Below are 24,470 nucleotides of genomic sequence, written 5' to 3'. Positions count from 1 at the left end.
AAGTGACACTGGCTTTATGAAGGGATTTTTTGGACTTTTGACAAGATTTCTTTTGAAAAGATAAACAAAATTCTCTTAAAATCTGAATGTATAAAATGTTGCTGTTGTTGTTGATTTAGGTTGCGTTTTGACACTGACATCCTTGCACCCACATCTATTTGCTACCTGCCTGTAAGGCAAATAATATTTCTATTTTTCACTTTTATTTGGTATTTCTTGCTCTTTAATTCTCTACACGGAAATCTAACCTACATTTATTTTATCCCTTCTTATAACCAATCCTCCTTGTATCCGCCTATAATATTCTGTTAATGTGTAAAATTTTCCAGGCCGGATGCCATTTAAAATTAAGAACGTCGTTATCCTCAGTGAACGTTATCCTCAATGAAGCTTTTTTCGGAGACCGAAATGATAATTTTTTTTTGTTTAATCCCGGGATTACTATTGTTCTTAGTTCAACAATCTTATTCCTTTCAGCGAGTGGGCACCTTTTTCCGACCCCTGATGTACATCTCGGAGCACCACGCGTGCCGCACAGTTCTACTACGGTCCAGGCCGCAAAGTGCTTGATAGAGTTTCACCACGCTTGGCAAGTTTCTCCATGCTTGGCAAGGGCCATCTGGTGTATGTGATTTCTGAAAGTTGACACCCCTTCACATTTAAGGCACAGTCGTGGAATTAAGCTTATCCACGAAACTGACAGAAGATCATGTCGGACAACAGGGATAAAAAAAACTGTAGCACATGAACTTTTGCGATGACCAGAGAAAATATTTTGCCCTTTTTCTCCCATCACAAAATTCGAAGTCCCCTTACCCCTGCACCCAAAAAATTTTTCTTAAGTTCCAACCGTGAGACCAAACAGGGTAGAAATACAAATCCTATGCATCAAATTAATCATCGTTTTATTGAAGACTACTAACTGGGTAATGAAAAATACTTGCTTGGTTTCAGGCTTCAGATACCAATCGTACAACGTCTACAAAGACAAGTCCAACTTGATATTTTTGTCTTCAAAATTATGACATGTCTAGACTTCTTTGGAGAATCTTCTATTATGGTTATGGCATACGCAAAAACCTAGCAAGCTTCCACCTAGCAAAACCTTGCATGACATGATTATCACATTCCAAGTCGAGTTTTCTGGATTTTTCAGGTTTTTTTTTATTTTTATTTTTTTACTTTTTTTTTTTTTTTGAGGTTGGATATCGACCTTTGCAAAAGTTCCGCTCAAGTGGTGTTCAGGCCTTTGCCATTCGCTTCAGTCAAGGGCTCGGTGTGTCTAAAACCAGCATTATCAACGCTTTGAAACGCTCCGACTGAAACTGCACTGCAAGAGATTAATTTGAACCATCTGATCAGAAGGATAAAAAATTGCAGTAAAAAGAAGAAGATTTTTGACAAACTAGATCCTGGAAAAAATACCAAAGCCAAAAAGGAGGAGTTAAAACCAAAATCTTCGAAAAAATCTATTGTGCTAAAAACTTTTCAACTGTGTCGCAGTGTACTGGGGTCTCTAGATTGTACCAAAAACTGTACAAGTGTAGAGCACTGGCAACGCTGGTATCCACCCTTCCGCGATTGTTATTGTAACTTTGTATTTCCAGTCTTTGGCTGACAAACACGTCTGCGTCTGTATTTATTCTGGATGGCACAGATAATCAGGAACGCCCCCTCCAAAATCCCAATTTTCTTGAAGTTTAGGGTACTTTTTATTCGAATTATCAAGTAAAGTTTGTTTTAGTTACTCCCCCACCCTAAAAAATGTCTGGGTACTTGGCTGCAAACACGCTTATCAATAGAAGCAAATATCAGTATTTCGGTCTTCAACCAGCGCAGTGCAGCGTTACCAGCTTCCACACTTTTTTTATTGCACTCTTTCCCTTTACTGAGCGGATTTGCGCTTTTTTTGCCAATTATTTGCTCTTTACACTCTTTTATGAAATGATGATAGAAAAGTATCAGCGAAATAAAAAACTTCAAATTGAATTATTTGAGCGCAAAAGATAGAACGGCTAGTCGGTATTATCTCTGTTAACTCTGCCTGTGCAGTCCCTCAGTCCTCTTTCCGGTATTTCCAACCATTTACGAAGAAGTAGATCAAAGTCTAAATACCAAACGAAAACGTGGTAGATTCAACATCAAATTTTATAGAAGGAAGTCAAAATCCGTTGGGCGCAAACATTTTTCTTGGAAATGGAAAAGTGAGTATGCAACTTGCAGTAAGGTGATGGAGAAGCAACAGCGAAAGCAAACCTTTTCGAAGTTTAATCTCAAACTGATAAAATTCTGCAGACTTGAGGCCTATGTACCATTTTAAAGTGGGAATGGCGTATCTCTGCTTGTGATAGCCAAATTTCTGAAATAAAAATCTTATCTTACCAGCCAGGGGCCCAGGAATGTGATTTGAGTGGGACCCATACTATCAAAATCAAATAGTTCGTGGTAACGAACTGTAAGTAAGGAGTGACAGAAAAGGATACATTAATATGGGGTAGCCTAAAGTTCTAGTTGAGGCACTTCTTGCTATCTTGAAAAGCAGTTGAATTAAGTGAATGACACTTTCAGAAATAAATCCAGGGCCAAAAATATTGGAGCCAATTGAAAATGACAATGAAAAACAAGCGATATCATAGGCAGCGCGCTAGCGCTGCCTAAGTAAAGAACGATGTGGGCACAATGTGTTTTTTCTCCAACCGGGCACTTCGTATCGAAGGAGTTGTCGTAGAAACTTTGAAAATGGCCCATTCGATTGGAAATAGGAGTGGCTAGCGCCCTTTTTTAATAGTCGAAAGTGATTGGAGGGCAACTAGCCCCCCCCCCCACGCCCATCATTCCCCAAATGCATTATATCGAATGTTTGAGAGAACCGCTTTATCGAGCATAAATGATTTTCAGACAGACAATGTGTTCTTGAGGAGGACACTCCCCTACAACCCTTAGATATCGATTTTTAGGTTGTGCACTGGGGGCAGAGCAGGTTTTTATAGAAGGTATCGTCATAGAAACTTCAAAAAAGGCTCATTCGATTGGAAATTCAAAGGGCTAGTGCCCTTTTTATTATTCGAATTTGTTTTTGGGGCAGCTAGCCCCCCCCCTCCACGCCCATCATTCCCCCAAACACATCCAATCAAAATTTTGAGATAGCCATTTTATTCAGTGTTTTGGATTGCCAGATAGAAATTATGTTTTTGAGGAGGACACTCCCCCACAGCCCTCAGGGCAAGGGTAGTGAGTTATGCCCTGGGGGCATATAAGGCTTTTACTTAACGCGTCGTCGTAGAAACTTCAAAAATGACTCATTCGATTGGAAATTGAAACGGCTAGTGCCCTTTTCAATAGTCGAAAGTGATTAGAAGGCAACAAACACCCCTTCCACGCCCACCGTTTCCCCAAATATATCCGATACAAATTTCTTGATAGCCATTTTGTTCCACGAAGTTTAAAGTTGAGGAAATTATACCTTTGAGCAGGACACTTTCCCCATAGTCGTCAGGGCAAGGGTTATAAGTTATGCCCTGGGGGCTTATAAGGTTTTTATTGAAATGGGCAACTAACCCCCCTCTCACGCCCACCATTTCCCCCAACACATCCAATCAAAATTTTGAGATAGGATTTGTTCAACGTAGTCGAAATTTCTGGAAATTAGGTCTTTTAGGATAAAAACCCCATCAGAGCTTTCAGTGCAAGGGTTGTAATTTGTGCCCTGGGGGCATATAAGGTTTATATAGAAAGTTGTTGTAGAAATTTCAAAAGGGGCTCATTTGATTGGAAATTGAAATTGCCCTTTTTAATAGTCGAAAGTGAGTGGAGTGATTACCCCCCCCTCTCACACCCTCTATTTCCCCAAACACATTCAATCAAAGCTTAGAGATAGCCATTTTGTTCAACGTAGTTGAAAGTTCTGGAAAGAGCGTATTTAAGGATGACAAACCCCCGAGAGTCCCCAGGGCAAAGGTTGTAAGTTATGCCCAGGGGGCATATAAGGTTTTTAATGATAGTTGTCGTAAAAACTTCAAAAGAGGCTCATTCAATTGGAAATTGAGAGGGACAGAGCCCTTTTTAATAGTTGAAAGTGATTGGACGGTAACTAACCCCTCTCTCACGCCCACCATTCCCCCAAACACATACAATCAAAATTTTCAGATAGCCATTTTGTTCACCGTAGTAGAAAGTTTTGGAAATTAGGTCTCTGAGGATGACCCCCCCCCCACCCAGCCCTCAGGGCGTGGGTTGTAAGTTATCCCCTGGGGGCATATAAGGTTTTTATTGAAAGCATTGTCGTATAAACTTCAAAAGGGCTCATTTGATTGGAAATTGAAAGGGATTGTGCCTTTTTCAATAGTTGAAAGTGATTGGAGAAAGACTAACGCCTCTCTCACGCCCAACATTTGTCCATTCACATCCAATCAAAATTTGGAGATAGCCATTTTGTGTAATGTAGTTGAAAGTTCTGGAAATTAGGTCTTAGAGGATGACAACCATCCTCACAGCTTTTAGGGTAAGAGTTGTAATTTATACCCTGGGGCCATATAACTTGTTTATAGGAAGTGTTGTCGTAGAAACTCGAAAAATGCTCATTCGATTGGAATTCGAAAGGCCTAGTGCCCTTTTTAATAGTCGAAAGTAATTGGAAGGCTTGAAATTGTTATAGTAAAGATCGATGTGGATATAATGTATTATTTTTTTGTTGTTGTTGTTGTTTAGATCAGGGCGCTTTGTATCAAAGGAGTTGTCGTAGGAACTTCGAAAAGTGCTCATTCGATTGAAAATAGAAAGGGTTGATGCCCTTTTTAATAGTATAAAGTGATTAGAGGGAAGCTAATCCCCCTCCCACGCCCACGCTCCCAATTGCCTTTATGTTTAAAGACTAAATGTTGCCATAAGATTAAATCAAAATGCACTGTGTTAATGCTAATTCCCAATAAGGCATCTCAGCAGTATCCCAAGAACGACTGAGGGTATTATGTTCAAACTTTTGGGGCTACTTTTGCTATTAATATTTAACCAAATCAAAATAGCCTAAGTGTATCCAAGCTGTCAAAGAAAGTAAACAGATTTTTTGGCGGATGGTATCAAGTTTTCTTTTCAGGTCAACTAGAGGAAGTATGAAAGTAAATTAAACAGTATTATTTTTGTCTAAATTTTTAAAAGGCGGTATGTTTTTAAAAACTGCTAAAAATTTTTCTCTAGCATATAAATATCAGGCCAAACTAAAAAGTCTTAAAAAACTAAAAGATTTAAAGTATTTTTTTTTTTTCCCTGAAAAGATTAAGTCAACAAAAAACGAAAATAGATTAATTTAAAAAAACTTTTTCCTCAAATTTAGTTTTTCAAAGAAAAGTAAAGAACTCCATTAAACAAAAAATGAGCGAAAATAAAATCAAATAATCTACCAAGCGTGAAACTACCACAAATCAGCATCGATAAATCAATGAAGCCCAAAACGAGCAGAAATTACAATAAATAACCGAGTCAAACTCAAAACGAGCAGAAATTAACATAAGTTGGGCTCAAAACCCCTATGCCTTCCCAAGGCCAGAACATAATTTGCACTTTGCTGAAAAAAATACAAATGAATGTACATTGTCAGTTTAATATAGCCTACGTTTACTGATATTTAGTAATCAAAATCTTAATATTATTTGATTTATTAAAATTATAAAAGTGAAAACATTTATTTTTTTCAGTAAAGTGCAAATTGTGTTCTGGCCTTTGGAAGGCATAGGGGTTTTGAGCCAAACTTATGTTAATTTCTGCTCATTTTGGGTTTTATTTATTTATCGATGCTGATTTGTGGTAGTTTCACGCTTGGTAGATTATTTGATTTTATTTTTGCTCATTTTTTGTTTAATGGAGTTCTTGACTTTTCTTTGAAAAACTTATTTTGTGGAATTTTTTTTTTAAATAATAGTTCCAAAAAGACATGGTTATATTTAAAAAAAACTAATTTTTTTCTGTGGATGCTTGAATTACGTTGGACTATCTTAGTTTTGACAAGATTTTTGAAGACTCTAAATTTCAGACGGGGGCGGGGAGGGGGAAATTGTGGCCAGGTATAAAAATCAACCACATTCCTTGGCACTTGCTGAATTTTAAGCAGGACTGATTGTAAAATAGTTCTGCCTTTGCCGAGTTTAGTTTATGGACAAAGCTTGTAACATGTTTATTGATTAAAGGATAACTGATGATTATTTGTACATCACGTAAGGTAAGAGTGGTCAGAACAGTTAAAGGGGCTGCGCGCGCTACTTGCACTCTTTTTTAACAACTTGCTCTCTTTTTTGGCCTTGATTTGCACTCTTTTTAGACGTCAGCAGTTGGCAACCCTGGTGCAGTGTCAAGTCTGAACTTTGAACTTAATGACAGAGAGAACAAACAACTGAGAGACCTTCAAAGAGATATGGGGTGACAGAAATTGAGGACAGGTATAAGGTCCGATCCTGAGATACGGAATACATGACAGGAGCGAAAACAGCTAGAAAAACAAAACTGAAGAAAAACTCGATGAGAAAAGAAGTAATTAAGAAGTTGTTGACTTTTGTTCCGATGAAAATCATCAGATATTCGGGATAAGATAGTTGTAGAGAAAGCGAGTTTCAAAATAAAAATTTCGAAAGCAACAAATAGTTCTCAGTTTTAGGATTATTTAGTATTTTCTTTATAGCTTGTTTATTTGAAGTTTATGTTTTTTTTAGATTATATTTTCTTACTTTTATTTATTTTTATCTTTTTTATAATTAAACCTTAAATATAAAGTTCTTCGATGAAAATATTCTAGGTTCCGCGCCTGGAGATTTTAGATATTAACCATAACCACTTCTATTTTGTATAAACATTTGAGATCCGACAAAATTGTGTTTTTTCTTATTCGCTTCTAGGTAAGCTTGTTTCATATTTTCCTATGCTCTAGGAAAATTTCAGACTTCGTTTACAAATTCCGTTTGTAAAACAGATTTCGTTTACAGAAAGAATGCAAGTTTAGATAACAAGAAAAAAAGAAGATATCTTAATAATTAACAGTTGTAAGAAAAACTGCAGCCTTACTTACGTATTATACCAAATACACTCGAAAAGTGAAGCCAGGTTAATCATAATAAAATACATCAAAATATGATGAAAATATATTACTTTAGAAACAAAATTATGGAAAGTATGACAAAGAATTATGGATAGCAGGCCGCCTAGGACGCATTATATTAAGCATCTAGCGAAACCAAACCAAATTATTAACTCTATATTAAATATTTATTTAAAATATGCTTATATACTTACACCGTAGTTTTTCCACTGAGCCTAAGCTAATTGTCTCTGAATAGAGACAGATAAACCGGTTTTCTCACGTCTAAGAGAGCAACTTCTATAGTAGCGTGTTTGGTATAATACGTAAGTGCCACTGCAGTAATTAGAGATTATTTATTGATCTTCATTTTGTATTCGGATATGTTTTCGCCATAAGTATGTCATAGATGCAACATAGGTGTTGTTATGTTTTTTTAAATGCCTAATGGTGACCCCCCCCCCCTCAACGACGTAAAAGGGCTTATCTTTTATAAAATATATTGTATATACATTACCTATATGGTACCAGAACAGATGCTCCACCCATGGAAGTGTATCTCCTTAGTCCTTTAGCTATACTGTGACGCACTAGACACCATCTAACCTTGTTTAGTAGTGAATATCGAAGGAGGTCAGATAGCACCCTTGCCCAACGGGCGGCACTGTAAACCCCTGATTCATCACAAGAAGAAGTAGAGAGGGCAAGTAAAAACCTGGAGTCGATGGAAGTTTTTGACGCCAAGGGCAAAGACGGGATAAACAATGAAGCCCAATGGCAGTTTATTTTGCTCCCCGTTAACAAAGCCAGTGGAATAATCTTTCATGAAATAAATAGTATACATACTAGTTACTTGGCACCCCAACATATACTGCAGCCGGGAACAAGTGCATGCCTTTACCCCCTTAACTATACTAATGTGATCCACTAATTAAAAAACAAAAATAAAAACGCCTAACCACATTTAGTGATATTTGTCAGAGGCCATATGCAGCTCTCACAAAACAGACATTCAACTACTGAAAGAAGAAGCAGGAAGGATAGGTAAAGACCTGGCTCAATAAGGTTGAGACGGACCTAGAGCTGCTGGAGGGCGTTCAGCGCCACGCGTAAAGATTGGACAAAAATAGTTGAAGATCATCACACCACACACTCAATACCGAGCAGCAGGGGATTCAACAGTCTGTAAGATCGTAGCAAAAAGGAAAGCTGAAGAGCTGGATATTTGTTTCTATATAACTATTTATCTATTTATAATAAGTAATATTTATTTATATAAATAAATAGTTATATTTATAAAATATTTATCATTATTATTTTAATAAGTAATATGTATTTATACTTAACAGCAGATGTATTGTTATTCTAAAAATATTAGGCACTACCTTCAGTATGCAATCCTGCATAAATACACACAAATACAAACAGACAATGACATACAAGATGCTATAAAAGTATTATTGTTGCGAGTTCTAATGGGCTCATTATTTGATTCCAGAGATGAAAATTATGACAAAACGTTATTACTTATTTATTAATAGAATATATCACATAGGTTAAAGGAGAGTCTATAGGGCGTGTACGCATACTGGACACGAGTGTGACCGCTTTCTAAAATGGATAAAATTGGTTTGACACTGGCATTGATAAATGACAAAACAGTAATTCGTGGACCAATAATGCGAGTCAATAACTATTTTTAGAATCAGAGTGCGAACGTGGTCCACATATATGACAGTGATTTAAAAAACGTAACCTCCCAGTATCACTATTTTGGGAAAGGGGCTCTTACACACTGTCAATACACATGTACGACGGGCATTAGAAACTGTACCACAAGTCCCAGATTCAAACCAAAAGTATCGTGCAAAGGCATTTGGTTAGACTGAAGTGATCATAGGATATCACTTTAAACTTATCAGAGGCGTTTGCCACCGACGTAAAGTTATTGAAAGGGAATGCGGTATTTTGCCCCGTGCAAAATCAGAATTCGACGCTACTGTTGGTTTAAATTTGAGACAAATGGCCATAATAGCAATACTGGAGGTCTAAGCAAATCAGACTGGCGGAACACGCTCGCCAAAATGTTTGTTCATACAAATATTTCTGCAATGACATATTCGAAGCCGCAATAGGGAATATTTCTCAGATGTTTGTGCAAAGGCTTTCAACTTGAAGTCAGCGAGCTGAGTAGATAGCCTACTTCAAATCCATAAATAGCGTTCGCATCACAGTATAAATATATTAACAGTAGCGAAAAGACCTATGATCCATTAATTAAAGATTTTTGACACCCATCAATCTTGGTCATGACTGCACCTTTTGCGCATGCACAATCAGAAATTTTGGTACTTGTCTGTTATAGCGCCGACCAATCAAGAAGTGAAGTTAGGTTAATCCTAATAAAATATACCTAAGTATGATAAAAATATAGTACTTTAGAAACAAATTTGGGCTATATATTCGCAGATTATGGGGGTGGGGTAAAATATAGCGGGTCTGCATGCAAAATGTGTTAGGTACAATTATTCTGCATATTATTAAGTAAGAATTGTTTTAAAACTTTACACTGTCCAAATACTTTATTCCCCCCGTTAATGTGCCAATATTTAACGAAAATTATATATATATTTCCATATATTGTGTCACTTCTGTTTGTCTTGTCTCACGCTAGGCTGAAAGAAACTAACGAAAAATACCGGTTCTACAATGCGTCAATGGATGAACAACTTGAGTGGTTGGCTCTATAACAGACACAAATTTTTAGCGCATTACAATGGGTTTATGGGAGATCTATTTCTCTGACGAGGACGAATTTTCCGTTTCCGTGGGCTTTGATCTGTCATTTTTGAAGAAACTTTTCGCTACTGTTGTATATTTGTACTGTGGTTCGCACGCACCTTCATACCTCTAAAAGTATATATGCCATCCGCCTGGGGTATTGGAGTCAAACCAGACATACGTTTAACGTCACTCTTAAGCAAAGGTTATAAAAATAATAACTAAAGAAGTTTTCTGATTAGTCAAATTTTAAGTTCTTGACACATAGTTCTATACCGCGACCATCATAGCTTATTGCAAGGGATTACTATTACTGACAGCCAATCAAAACCATCCTCTTTCAAAGAGAATAGTATTCATTGGCTCTCAGTGACGAAAGTAAATTGTAATTGATTGTAAGTAGCTATACTGAACCCGAATCTAGGCTTTACCCCTACGTTCAATGAATTGAGAAAACAGCCTTTGAGGCTTCAGGCATGGGCGACCATAAGCTGAATTTTAGGGGGGGGGGTGCTTACCTGGTCTAATCGGCACTTGCAATGCTTTAAATAGAAATCTCAAAACAAAAATATAAGGCAGAATCATTCAGCCATGGGGGAGCCCCCCTCTGCCCCCCATATGGTCGCCTCATGCAACCTCATCCCCTTATGAATCATTTAATGACAACTCCCTCCCACTTAAAAGTTAGTGTACAATACCATACACCAGTAAATAAATTCTGAAGTGAACCAGCTGGTTAAAGTGATTAGGTCAAATGAACAGAGGAGATGGGATCATTTAAAGGATGTTCAATAAGGAAACTTGACGTTGATCAAGAAATTGAAATTATTGGATTCATGTCCCAAAAACGCTTATTGCTACCTTTTGCAACAATTATTTTCTTATAAGGCTTCAATGAAATACAGATATACTACTACTAACTACTACTAACAATTTACCACAACATCAGGCTGAATGAGGCCAACACAGCTGCGCACGCCCCTCCTTCATCCTGATCTATTCAAAGCCTCCCTCTTTGCACCCTCCCAGGAAGTTCCCATTTCCTCTATATATTTCTTTATGACATCCTCTCACCCCAGACGAGGGCGACCTGCTTTCTATTTAGCCCCAGACGATTGGCCGAAAAGGACAACCTTCGGCAATCTGTCATCCTTCATCCGCAGAGCGTCCCCTAGCCATCTCGACCTTTTTTTCTAGGAAACGGGATTGAACTACATTTTTCGTACACCCTATTCTTTACACTAAAAGTCACTTTACACAAAAAGTCACTTTCCGAGTTACATATACCACTAGATTCAGCTCGACGAGCTGAATCGAATTGTGTATGCAAGAATGCCCTAACACGATCTCCTGCACAGTTGTTCCAGCCAAAAACGCGTATCTGCAGCATTTTGTCTTGTTTGCCTAAGTTTAAAAACACGTATCTACCATATACGCTTTTTTACAGGTGGACTCTAGCACGCAGCGTCACGGCTCCGCATACACGGGATTTTACCTTTGACAGCAAGACACATTTTTGTAAATACACGTTATTAAACTACGATTTTTCATCACTTTATCAGCAAGTATGGGTAACTTAGCAGCAATATAAATGTAAATAAAAGATGTCTTGGCCAGAGTCTAGGGGTCTGAAAAGTCTAAAATTGGCCTTGGAGATAAAGAGAAAGCAACAGTGAGTACAACTTTAGAGTATCTAGTCATGTATGTACAGGATCTTTATGTGTTATATGTACTAACTGTTGGAAATTTAGTGTTCACTGAGTTTCATTTGGTCAGGTAGGCTACACTGGAAGCTGGAGTATATCATAGGAGGTACTTGTGCGTGTCTTACTATGTCTAAGCCTACATTAACTACACTTAGCCTACACTATACAACCTAAGATAGCTAAGAAATGCACTAATAATTGCAAATTGTTTGATCACGAAGACATGAAAAGTTTATATAACAGGTTTTGGAAAATGAGCTATGAAGAAAGGGGTAAATGGTTCGTTACACTGTTATTCTTTCTTCCAGTCGCCCGAAGAGTTGCAGAACGTGTAGAAAAGTTCCGAAAGAACTCTACTGTGGTTTATTTTTTTCCTAAAAATACAGCAGAAGATCTAAGTGCCAGCCCTAAAATTGAAAGAATTAGGGTTTGCAAGTACAAGTTCCTTGCCACCTCTGGATTAGGAAAAACGGATTCTGTCATTTTCTCCATAAAAAAATGCCTTGCACGTGATGAACTAGGTACAATGGTGATTGAAAATCGTGACAATAAGCAGAGGAAACAAAATTGACAGACAAGTGATAATACACCACATAGAAAGTTTCCATCCAACTATTCAGAACTACCGTCACTCGCATGCACCTAACGCGAGGTACCTTCCAAGGGACCTTAGTGTTTTGATCATGACGGAGGATTTCAGGCTTGAAAACCCTGGCATCAAGATTTCAGACGAGACGTACAGAAAAATACTGAAGGAGGAAAATGTATTCCTCTGTTTACCACAGAGTGATAGCTGTGAAATTTGTGTTCTTTTAATGGACAAGGTTGAGCAAGATCTTGCATCTGATACAGAAAAGCAAATCTACACGATACACAAAGCTCTTGTTGATATTGTGAGGCGAGAAATTGAAAAAGACAGAACTGAAACGGAGAAAAGGGTCTATACTGAGGCTTGCAGAAGGTGCTTTTGTTGCCAATTATGCATAGCAGAAAAGAAGCCTTCACAAGGTTGTCAGGATGAACCGTGACGCGAATAGATTTTTGTTCTATGCCGATAATTGTTGTGCACAGAATAAAAATTGGACCCTTTACAGTGAGTTTCTGATACTTGTGAATTTGGAAGGTGGGCCTGATAGCATCGTCATCAAATATCTAGTGAAGTGTCAAACACATAGGGCTGAAGGTGCTATTCATGGATTAATGGAGTCCAAGCTTCGAAATAGACACTTTCTGGACTTCGATGACCTGTGTGACCTGATTGAAATAGGCGGGAGGCATTTCAAAGCTGTGAGGATGTGCTTAGACGATTTTCGACAGTGGAGTTCCATCAGATCTCCATCAGATCTCTGGTGATGAAAAAGGTTGGAGTCAAGATCGAATAATTTTCTCAAGTGAGATTTGAGCGCGGTGAATCATCTCTGTTGTACAAGACCTCGCCAGATAGCGAAGAAAAGTCGATAGATTTTGTGCTGAAAAAGCATGTCAAAGTGATCGAAGAGGGTAAGCATCCTCTTGCTGGAAAGGTAAACGGAGTGAGAGGGGTGAAACCTGGGAAAAAAGCTGCGATTTTGGCAAAGCTTGTGCCTTTCATGCCAGAGAACCGCAGAATTTTTTGGAAAGACATGCCATCTGGCATCAATTTTGTTGACCTACTGAAGAATGTTGGTTACTGACTGATTTTTTAAATTCTGAAGATGATTTTCCTCTTACTTTCTGAATAAATAGCTGATCTTTAAATTTTGTTCCAAATTTGGTAAATTTGGAACAATTTGGAACAAAGGTACAAAGGAACAAATTTGGAACAAAGGTAAATTTGCACTATCAGTCCATTGGAAGTGATATTGATATTGGTTGAGGGATATTGAAAGCTATTAAGATGTGTTTCATTTATTTGATGTTTTCCCCCCTTTATTTTATATATTGTGTTTAATTTAACTTAGCTCATTTTTTTCTGTTGATAAAGGCTACTGGACGTGGGGTCACAATATTCAGATTTTTATTCTTTAAAGTTTGTTGTTGTTGTCTTTTCGCCCACTGCTTTGTTTCAAAATATTACACCCGTTTTTTCCTCTATGTTTTCATTTGTCAAATTCTGTAGGCTGTAGCTGTTCTTACAAACATGATTCATTCACTGGATTGGTTACCCGTATAAAATACCGGGTGTCAAATATTTTATACTCGGTTACCGGGTATAAAATATTATACCCGTTTTTTCTCTATATTTTCATCTGTTAAATTCTGTAGGTTGTAGCTCTTCCTACAACCATGATTCATTCACTGCAATGGTAAAAGCCCACTTAATATAAATGCCGAAAATCAATTCCAGTTATTTGAAACAATAAAAGTCGAATTAATTTCTTAAAATAATAGTTCACATTTGAAAATTTATTTGAAAACGTATTTTATAAGTATCGACTACTATGGGCTGTGGCTCACTCTTTACTACACTGTAAAAATTGCTGCAACCATGATTCATTAATTTCAATGATAAATTCTAGTTAGTTTTATTACGATAAATAAATTTTAATTAATTGTTAAAATAACATCTACTAAAAACGGGGTCTAACTGAAATTTAGCTGCAACTTCTTGCAACCAAGCACCGAATTTTATAAATGAACAGAACGATCAAAAATGTGTTTTTTAAGGCTAAACGAGAAATGACTCCCTAAGGCGAATGACTCCCTTTGTGGTTGTTAGGTATTTGGTTTTAATTCTTATATTTTATGGCTTTCATTAATTTTTATTTATCTTTTAATTTTTTTGGTTTTTTCTTTGTTTTGTTTTAAACATTGATTTTCCGCGTTTGTTTTGTTAGTTTTTCTTCGGTATTGTCCTTGTATATATTATTTTGTTTGCGCTGAAGATGAGAGGCGGTTGTCATCTCAAAATATTCGCTTTGTATGTTTTTCAGGATCTCGTTTGGCCTTAAAAAAAAACCATTTTTGATCGTTTTCTTTCTATATATTTATGACAGGCCAACGTGGTTTAAGAGGGAAGGCGTCGTAACATCTAACCGTCAGGAGCACTAACGTCAGGACCACTACAAAATCCGTAATAACATCGATAAAAAAATCCGTCAGAACCACTAACCGTCATAACATCTAAAATTTTTAAACTTTTGTTTTTTGGGGTTTAGGGGAGAAAAGGTACCTAGGTTAGGTTACGTATTTAATATATGCTATACTTTACCCCCACCCCCCTGATGTGCAAATATATGGCCGAAATGTGTTTCTAAACTATTATATACTTATTACTGTTATATAACCTTATAAATGTTTTTAGATGTTATGACAGTTAGTGGTTCTGACGAATTTTCGTTTTAGATATTATGAAGTTTAGTGCTTGTGACGGTTAGTGGAGATGGCAGCACCCCAATTTAAGAAATTATCTTTGAACAGTAACTGCTTGATCATTGATTTATGGATGTATACAACAAGCAGAGAAAAATCTAAAAATGAGAAAAAAAAACAACAATGGGTCAACATCCAAAGGAAAGGAAAAGACAGACAATGCGTCGGATATTTAGCCTGCATAAAAATACGATTCTTCAGTGCTAAATATACAACAAAATAATTAAAAGAGTCAAAATAAAATCTAGGATAATCTTTAATAACTAAAATTGAAATGTAAAAAATAAAATCAAAAATTAGATACGTAAAATTGACTAGATATGGATTCGAGCACCGCTTAAGCAAATATCAAGCGATTGATCTTAAACAAATCCCATTTCTAATTTGTCTCCAGACTTCGAAAAACCGGTTTCTCTATCAAGAAGGCACACTTGTGCCTCTATAAAGAGGCGACCCACCACAATGTTAAGCAATTTCAGGTCCTAGAGGTCGCAGAGAGACGGCGGTAATTGCATTTTGTAGCCCAAGCTCAAACTAAGAAACTTGCAAAATTTCATCCTCCTCCGACTTTATCTTCATGGGGTAAACTGGGCCGGACCCTCCCACCACAGCCCCCCTTTAACGTTGTTCGATCGGGCTGAAATTTAGAGATTAAGCTTTCCTAGGGCCCCGGGAGCTTATCCTCGAAATTTCAGCTCAATCCGATTACTCCTTCCCTGTTTTCAAAAAACCAAATATAGCCACTTAAAATTCATTTCTCTTTTTTTTTTCTTATCCACGCCTACAGGCCACAGTTGGCAACTGATCCGGGTGAAGGAGGACTCATTCGAAGCAGAATTTGACTTTTTAGGGCCTTTTGATATTTCAGACCGAAAAAATTATCCCCCGAATTTACATTTACGAAAAACCTCGTTTTCCTATAATAGCCCATGTTAATTTTTCCCACCACAACCCCCCTATAACGTTGTCTGATCGGGCTGAAATTTAGAGGATAAGCTTTTCTGGGACCTGGGAGCTTATCCTCGAAATTTCAGCTCAATCTGATCACTCCTTCCCTGTTTTCCAAAAACCAAATATCAAGTTTTGTGGGGATTTGCTTGCGTTAAAAATAGATTCTGCTTACTAAAAAAAAATTACAGTTGTATCTCTTGAGTACTGCGGTCGAGACTCCTGACTGTTAGGCGGAATACCTGGGCTTGATTCACCGTCAGAGCAAATTTTTTATATACTGAATTTAAAGTTTAAAAAAGAAACTCAGTTTCTTTTTTAAATTATTTGAAAAAAATTACGTTTTCTAAAGAGTAAAACACTCTGTCGAGAAAGAAAAGAATAATACACAATCATCTAGCAGTTAGTCAAGCAATAATAAGTAATAAACTGTACAAAAACGTGCAGAAATTATTTGAAAAAAACTACGTTTTCTAAAGAGTTAAAGAGGCTGAGTTACAAGGTCGAACCTTAAAACCTACAGGGATTAGGAGGTACAGTTGGGGGGCTGCCGCCCCCAAACCCCCGCTTTCGCAGCCTTTAAATAAAAAAAAGTTTTTTAAACTGAAAGTAAGGAGCGACATTAAATCTTAAAACGAACAGAAATTATTCCGTATATGAAAGGGGCTGTGCCCTCCTCAACGCCTCGCTCTTTACGCTAAAGTTTTTATTGTTTAAAAAAAGAGTTGTGAGAAAGTCAAACTTTAGCGTAAAGAGCGAGGCGTTGAGGAGGGCACAGCCCCTTTCATATACGGAATAATTTCTGTTCGTTTTAAGATTTAATGTCGCTCCTTACTTTCAGTTTAAAAAACTTTTTTTTTATTTAAAGGCTGCGAAAGCGGGGGTTTGGGGGCGGCAGCCCCCCAACTGTGCCTCCTAATCCCTGTACGTTTTAAGGTTCGACCTTGTAACTCAGCCTCTTTAACTCTTTAGAAAACGTAGTTTTTTTCAAATAATTTCTGCAAAAAAAAAAAAGTTTTTTAAACTGAAAGTAAGGAGCGACATTAAATCTTAAAACGAACAGAAATTATTCCGTATATGAAAGGGGCTGTGCCCTCCTTAACACCTCGCTCTTTACGCTAAAGTTTTTATTGTTTAAAAAAAAGAGTTGTGAGAAAGTCAAACTTTAGCGTAAAGAGCGAGGCGTTGAGGAGGGCACAGCCCCTTTCATATACAGAATAATTTCTGTTCGTTTTAAGATTTAATGTCGCTCCTTCCTTTCAGTTTAAAAAACTTTTTTTTTATTTAAAGGCTGCAAAAGTAGGGGTTTGGGGGGAGGCAGCCCCCCAACTGTGCCTCCTAATACCTGTACGTTTTAAGGTTCGACCTTGTAACTCAGCCTCTTTAACTCTTTAGAAAACGTAGTTTTTTTCAAATAATATATTATACGTTTACACTTCTATGTAACAGACTGACTGATTTACATTGATATCAAATAAAAAAACTAGTTTTTTCAACTGAAAATAAGGAGCAATATCAAAACTTAAAATGGCAGAAATTATTACTACATGAGGGGAGTTGCCCCCTCCTCAATACCTCGCTCTCTACGCTAAAGTTAGAATGTTTGTCCGAATTCTTTAAGAACGACTCTTGAAACACATGGGCCGCTTAATTCTAAAATAACTTTAGCGTAAAGAGCGTGGTATTGGGGAGGGGCAACCAATCTCATGAACGTCATTTCTGTTCATTTCAAGTTTTGATATTTCTCCTTACTTTCAGTTGAAAAAACTTTTTTTTAATTTAATTTCTGATCGCTTTTAAATACTGTCGGGAAATCCGGCTCTCCCTCCATGGAGAATCCCTTTCCCCCACGGAAAAACCCTCTATGGAAAGTTCTTTCCACATAAAATACCCCCCTCCACCAGTGAAATCATCCCCAAACAATTCCATTCTACCTGAAAATTCTCCCCAGAAAATTTCTTGCAGAAGATTCCGGCTGAAAAACTTTTCTTAGCACTTTCATTTAATTTCGACTTTAATTTCGATCGTTTTTAAAATCACGCCCTTCTTAGTGGAAAACTCTCCCCGCCCCTTAGTAGAAAGTTGCTCCCGCAAAAAATTCCCTCTGGAGACTTGTGCCGTGGAAAACTCCCCCATGGAGAACTATTTTTGTGTAAAATCCCCCCTACCGTCCGGAGAGATCCTCTAGACAATTTCAACCCAGTAAAAATTTCCCCCCGACACTTCCCCTTGACATCTCCACATGTAAAATTGAGTTGCCAAAGAGAAAGTAAGACAAATAAAAAGGATTTCGTATAGGAATTCTAACAAATTTTTTCCAGTCTACAATTTACCATGGAAAGTTCACCCCCTGGAAAATCTTCCATGCAGACCCCCCCCCCCCGAAAATGTCGCGTTACTTCCCGAAAAAATAAAATAAACGTAAACAAGTGGCAAATTTCATGATTTATAGACCTTTCCTCAGGGGCTAGTGTGGAGAGGGTTATGTTATCCCCAAAGGCATAGTTACTAGGCTTTTCAACTATGCTGAAAAAAGTGGTTATATTAAAATTCGGATCGGACGATTTTGACGAAAAAAGGGAGGTGGGAGGGGGGCTAGTTATCGTACAATCTTTTTGGTCACTTAAAAGGGACACTAGAACTTTTAATTTCCGTTCGAATAAGCCCTTTCCCCACATTCTAGGATTATTGGTTGGATGCTATCACCCCTGAAAAAAAAAAAAAAAAAACTAATAAATAAACACGTAACTGTGATCTTTCTTCTGGTAAAAAAAAAATCCACATTTTTGCAGATAGGCGCTTGAAATTTCTACAGTAAGTTTCTCGGATACGCTTAATCTTATGGTGTGATTTTCATTCAGATTCCTTGATTATTAGGGGGTGTTTTTTCATTTTCCAAAATCAGACAAATTTTTTTACGCTCGTAGCTTTCGATAGATAACATTAAACTTAGTGAATCTTAGGAATCAACATAACGAGCCAATTCTATTCATATATCTATCAATATCAAAATTCCGTTTTTTAGAGTTTCGGTTACTATTGAGCTGCGTCGCTCCTTACTTACAGTTCGTTTCCACGAACAGTCATATCAGTGTTGCCACTCTGGCCATTTGGGATTTACTAGTTTTGGGCGAAACAAAATAATAGATTGGGTTCCGTTTTACTAACGTTGCCCAAAAAGTGCGCGTGTCGCGGCTTTCGACGCGACACGCGCATTGGCGCGAGAAAGCTAATAAAAATTTTTGTCATCAAAATGAAAACAAAACTAAAAAGTAGCTAGTGCGCATTTTTTTTTTGCTTGTGCAGCATCTTAATATGATTTATTTTGGCCATTCGGCTTATTTGCCTTTAAATGTGTATGAAATGTGTTCCCAGTTATTCATCAGGTCCAAACAGTTTCTTCCAGCCTCCTAATTTTCGGCAGTCTCGGCCTTACTACATAGTTCAACCAACTTTTCCGGAAGTTTATAGTTTCAGTATATACTTACGACTAGACTTCACAAAAATTTCAGGTACACATAAAAACCAAACAAACGACCACGAAAAATGGAATTCAAAGTAAAAAAATAAAATAATAATAAAGTCCGATTTGACAGACCAATTTTGACTTTTTCAAAGCTTAACCGCCGGTCCTGCACCCTCTTCTGTTTCCCAGGAACCGGGTTCGTTCGCGTTCGTCTTCCATTTTCTGCATCTATCAATCAGAGCAGGTGGAATTTCCCACTCCGAAACGCATCTTGTGTCTCTGAGGCAGAGTTGCTAGGAGTACATAAGAGCTCCAACTGTGTCGATATTTAATCGGTCTCGCCCAGTCGTCTTGATAATATTTAAACTGGAAAACTGCCGCTCTTCACCGGCTGAAGCTTGGGGCAAAGCACAGAGGGTGAACATAAACTTAGGGAGCACTCGGATCCTGGCTTTCCCGCTACCATCTTTCAGTTTGGTAAGCCTCTTCCAGAATATAGGAGGACACTCTAAATCTGATTCTGATACTATTTCTGAAAGAAATTCGCTTCGGATTTGAGTTTCCTCGTATTCACTATTAAGGTCCTCCAGCATCTTCATCATCTCCCCTTCCGTTATGCAGTCTCTAACAGCAACATATTTAAACCTCTGTAGAAGAGGGAAAAGTGACATAGTTTCGTTCCTCATAGCTTTGAGTGGATTGAGGAGTTCTAAATATGTAAGAACAGGGTCATCCAATCTTATCCTAGTACGAACCTGCTTAGCAAGTTCAATAAGATAAGCAAGGCGGGCTTTTCGAATGGCTTGCAATCAGTGACGTCGGTCTTCCACTGACAGGCTTTCAAGGTGCAACTCGGTATTCATCCCAAATTTAACATTTTAAAGCTTCAAAAAGTTTTCTTGACAGCTCACGTTCAGGGAAGTAAAGTTACCTTTGAGCTTCTCAGGACGAATGAAACACTGCAGAGTAGACAAGTAAAGCTAGCGGGAACGTCTCAGAAGACAATGAATCCTTGTTCCGCGTGACTGGAACTCAAGGTTGAACTTATTAATCCTTGCCATTATATACGAGAGGAAATACAAGTAGGCCTTATTCACGCCTACATCCATCGCACTTAGCGGCTTTTTGGCTTTATCCCTTATAGAGCTGTCCGACGATGTTAGAGACAAGTCTTTCAGATACAAATGCAAGGCTGGCCACTGTTCAAGTAATCTGTTAATTCCGGCTTCAAGAGACAACCAGTGTGTGCCGCTAATCTGCAGAAGTCTGTGGTTGACAATTTAACAAAACCCCTGGAAAACCTTCAGTTCTAACTGTCTCTTAGGGTTTGCGCTAATGAAGTTGATGAGTTCCTTCACGAAAGTTTCGACTTCAGCAGGCAAGGGCTTCGCTGCAGTCGAAGCACACAATGCAGCAGTATGGCAAGTGCAAACAAGGACAAACAGCTGCGGATTTTCACGCAGCAGCTGGGCTGCGAAGCCGTTTTCACTCCCCATATTGACCGACGCATTATCAAGACCAAGCACAATCATATTTTCAAATGGAACGTTAACTTTCTTAAAGTACTTCGTCAGAACATTCTTTTACCCACTTGTAGTTGCGTCGTCCATCTCTCGTAGTGCCAGGAATTCTTCCCTCACGGTATTCTCACTGACTACATACTTCAGAATAACAACTAAGGACTTTGTATTTTATCTGTCCGTGCTTTCGTCGGCGATTATTGAAAACAGATGCTAAAGTGTCCTTGCCATGAGATCCTACAACATTCTTAACAATGCCAGTCAACTTAGTTCGCTTCATTTCAACATGCTTGGCTGTAGCTGAATCCCCAAAAGACTTTTTCAAAACGGGGACGAGAGTATCAATTTTTCTCAAAGGAACATCTTCAGCTGCAACCCATGCTGCAAAGCGTAATCCAGCAGCTGACACTATCCTATCACTTCTCTTTTTCCTGCCTTTGCTCGTTTCCGACTGCTCCCGCAACTGTCAGTTGTCCCAATGCTGCTTTTACATTCTTCTTATGAAGGTCACTAGTCGCGTGAATCTTAATGACAGCCAAACTTCCTGTTAGCTTTTGTTGACAGTATCTGCAATAGGCGTTTTTGCTTCTGTCTGACGATTGAATAGGAAAAGGTTTTAACACTGTATCAGTCAACCACTCTGCTCGAAACATCTGTGCATAGTGCGTCTTCTTAGACTTGTGACCAACAGACTTCACATGAGTCTCTGAGTCCTCAGCCGGTTCGATTGTGGCAGATGTAGATGCGATTTCATCGGATTCCTGCAAAACGATGCTTTCCAAAATTTCTATTGATTCTTGAACACAGTCCAGCCCAGTATCTTTTGGGGAAGCATTGTCCGTCTCAGCGTTAGCAATCTCTATTCTGCCTTCAGGACCGGTCTTTTTAGCAGAAGCTATATGGTACGAAGTTTGCTGATTGACTCGCGTTTTCTGCTTGTTCAATGTGGATAAGAAGCTGTCTAATGTTCGCTGCTGGCTGACAAGTGGAGCTTTCCTCTTTCCAAACATTCTGAAAAACCGAAACGAAAATCAATCACCGAATATCCATCACTTCCAGAACTAGTTCCTGGCGAATGGTGAATCAGGGTTTCTAAGCAAAGTAACAATGTAAGTTAGACATACTAGCTTAAAGGTAAACTCTAGCATTAGAATAAATGGACTAAGTAGACAAGTTTAATAGTTGAATTTTTTCTGATTTTTTGACTTACAAAACATTGACCTGCTAATCTGCACCTTTCCCAAGATAGCTAAGAAATAAACATACCATTGGATTCAGAGTTCTATCCATCATCTGAATATAGCAAACATGTCTACTGGAAGTTCCTTTCATAAATTTGAGAAATTTAGAAATTTCCAGGTTTCAGAATTTAGAAAACCTAGTTTTGGTTTAGTTTTGGCTTGCTTGAGATCAGGGGTCAAGGCTTGTGTTTTGGTTTAGTGCTAGTATTCTTTTCTATTTATATTTTCCTGTTGGTTGTTCGTCTTTAGGGAGCCTCACAATCCATTATTTGATATGGTATATAAACAAATTTCACTGAATTAAAAAAACTTTGACTCCAAAAAGTATTTAGTATTGAACTATAGTATTTAACTATGTTAGTATTGGACTTGGAATGGAAAGCCCAGAATATCAAAATGTTTTTCCTCATTCATCAGCTAAACAATGACTATACTTATGATAAAAGCTAGATGAAATAGCAAACAGACATACTTTCACCAAGAAACACAAGTAAGGAGACGGTGATCATTATAGAAACTTAGCATTTCCCTTGAGTAGTAGAGGTATTTTGACATTTTCACCTCAAAAAAAAAGAAAAAAAAGGCAATTATCTATTATTTGCTAACATAATATTGAAGTGGTTAGTATTTAATATTAGAATACAGACTAATTATACAAAGAATACTTGTCGATATTAGAAATTATAAGAAAAAGAAATAAGAAAACAAAATCAAAGTAGAGGAGATATGGGGGTCATGAATCAGCCAATAGAAGGATATCAGAGTATTTTTCAGAAAAATGTTTGCCTTGGTGGAGCATCCTCGGTTATAACCAGTCTTTGAAACCGTATTGTGATATGACAGTAAAGGTGCAGAGGTGCTCCCGATGCAGTACAAATGCAGTGGCGCAGCTCAAGAAGCAGAATGCAAGACAACTTATGCATTAATTAGTCCATGGGACAGCAACTCTTCACCTTTACTGCATGGATAGTAGTTCTGCAGGTTTACGCAGCATGATAGACTGAATAATATACAGTTGTTTTGATAATGGTGCAGATTAGCCCTTTCAGTCCTGAATATTTTTTCTGCATAGGAAAATTCTGATTTTCTAGTATAGGGCTCATTTCGACCTTAGAAAACTTATGGCTGTGTTAGAAAACCGTCGAGGCACATATTCTTAGAAATCTCGATCCCTGTCAAATGACAGTAATGGGACAACTTCGTTTATACGAAAAATATAAAAAAAGGCACAAAACATATGCACAATGTCAAGTTTCAAACTCAGGGAGCACGTTACATCTTGAAGCGGTTCCTGTCTTTTTTCAGACACAGCATAACTTCACATTTCCCACAACGGATCCATGAAACCCCCTTTTTTCCTTTTGGGCACTTTTCATAGCGGCACTGGGATTCCCGACCTTCTAAATGCACAGGGAAGTGATTTACTCGGTCATACCGGACGCTTTCGATCGTGTAAGTTGATCGCGCAGCAGGTCGAGATGGCGAAGGAGCCAGAGAATTCTCGGCATCTTGTTGCTGGTGAGGACGACCAGCTCTTCGTTTAGAGATCCTGCCCATTGTGATAGTTCCTGCTGCCAAGAAGCCATCTGCTGTAAACTTTTCAAGCAGTGGTAACGTTGTAAAGTAGTTGTCGAACTACACTTTGTGATAGACATGCTTGTCAATTTTCTCCAGCAGACTAAGAACCATGGATCCTCCCAAACCTCCAGCTGTTCCTCTGTGCTCCTCCCCTTTCTCTCATAAACTTCAAAGTCATACATGATACCGGAAGAACCACAGATAACTAAGTTTTTCAGCCCCCACGGTCTTGGCTTTGACTTTATGTATTTCTTCATCCTCGTCTGGCCTTTGAAGGGGATCATCTGTTCGTCTACAAATAGGTTTTCCTCCCTTTAAAGATCCAAGCACCGCACTTTAACGAAGGATAACACAGGCCTGACTTTCCATAACGCATCATTTTCGTTCCTGTCCTCTTCGGACGCAAAGTGGAGATGATTCCATAATTTATAGTATCGATCTGTTGGAAGTGACCTTGCGACTATGGGAAGAAAGTACTTTTTGTTCCAGTAAAGCCCTATCTGCGGAAGATTCAGGGATCCCATAAGTATTGATATACCAACCATTTGGCGTATCTCTTGGGCCAGACTTTTGCCTCTGACTGCTATAGTTATACTGTATCCCTTCATATGGTACAAGTCCGTCTTTTCAGCCATAGTCTCAAAAAACTCAAGCGGAATATACTTGTACAGGTATTTGATAGGAGTAAGCCCCCCAATCTGAGAGTCACAGTCTTGTCATTTGACGTACACTGACTTGTGGAAATTCCAACAGCCCACTAGATGGCACTAGTCACTAATTAGAACTCTCATTGATTAATTTCGGCTATCTAGTTTTAAA

Source organism: Artemia sp. Qi Xiang Cuo, chromosome 20 (assembly GCF_049724085.1).
Source record: "Artemia sp. Qi Xiang Cuo chromosome 20, ASM4972408v1, whole genome shotgun sequence".
Classification (NCBI taxonomy): domain Eukaryota; kingdom Metazoa; phylum Arthropoda; class Branchiopoda; order Anostraca; family Artemiidae; genus Artemia; species Artemia sp. Qi Xiang Cuo.
The sequence above is the reverse complement of the archived record's forward strand: the minus strand, read 5'-3'. Positions refer to the sequence as shown.